We start from the raw sequence: 988 nt of genomic DNA on the forward strand, positions 1-988 counted from the left end.
TTCTATGACTAATTTGGCCTAATTGAACCAGATTTAAATAAGATAATTTCCCAGGCTACCAGATAATTCCTCCAGATCTTAATAGGTCATGTAATAATGAAGCAGTTTTTATTAAAACACACATGCACAACACACACACACATGCCTAAGCAACCAAAAAAACCTTGTCTAAACTCAGCCATTAATATTTCATAGAATACTCAAATGAAGAAGGGCACTTTTGACAGTCTATTCCAGAGGTTGCCCACATTTGTGTATGTTAATTTTGCAGATTTCAATTGGTCATGTAAAAATAATTGAGAGAAAAATAAGCCAAAATCCTCTCAGTATCCTTCCCATTGAAAAAGACCTGTTAGTGAGCTTTCACAGGCATAGCTGAGGTTGAAGAAATTGCACACTTGTGAATGAACAGGTCATTGGCGGGTTCTTCTGGGTCTACAATTCTTAGTCAAGGGCAATTGCATGACTGCCTGCTGAAGGTCAGGCATAGATAGTAATAGATGTTACTTTATGAGGTCTTTACTAGGTCCTAAATACAGTGCTAAATTCTTTTCATGTGTTACTTCATTTAATCCTCACAACAATCCACTAAGATAAGTGTTATGATTTCCTTTTACAGAGGAGGCATTAGGAATTTGCTCAAATTGCCACAGGTGGTAAATGGCATAGCTAGAATGTGAACCCGGATATCAGGTTAGAGCTTGCCCCCATGGTCTGTGCCATGTTACTCTCCATGCTACTTCTCTCAGTTACAGGTTGCTGGGGAGTGGCGATAGCCTGAGCCAACATGGCAAATCCATAGTCTGGCCAGGAGCCAAGGGGCCTGGTTAAAAACAGCTGTGTCAAAATTGGAACAAGGGTCTATAGCCATGCCACGCTGAACAAGCCCGATCCCGTCTGATCTCAGAAGCTAAGCAGGGTCGGGCCTGGTTAGTACTTGGATGGGAGACCACCTAGGAAGACCAGGTGCTGTAGGCATAAAAAATAA

At 41.4% G+C, this 988-nt stretch overlaps 1 non-coding gene across 1 annotated transcript; it reads left to right on the top strand.

The window, feature by feature from the left end:
• Window positions 1-859: 859 nt before the first annotated feature.
• LOC111735039 lies at window positions 860-978 on the top strand. Its single transcript, XR_002778658.1, has one exon. It is a non-coding gene; the product is annotated as a 5S ribosomal RNA (ribosomal RNA).
• Window positions 979-988: the final 10 nt, after the last annotated feature.

The sequence above is a fragment of the Pteropus vampyrus genome, unplaced genomic scaffold (genome assembly GCF_000151845.1).
Source record: "Pteropus vampyrus isolate Shadow unplaced genomic scaffold, Pvam_2.0 Scaffold12522, whole genome shotgun sequence".
Taxonomy (NCBI): domain Eukaryota; kingdom Metazoa; phylum Chordata; class Mammalia; order Chiroptera; family Pteropodidae; genus Pteropus; species Pteropus vampyrus.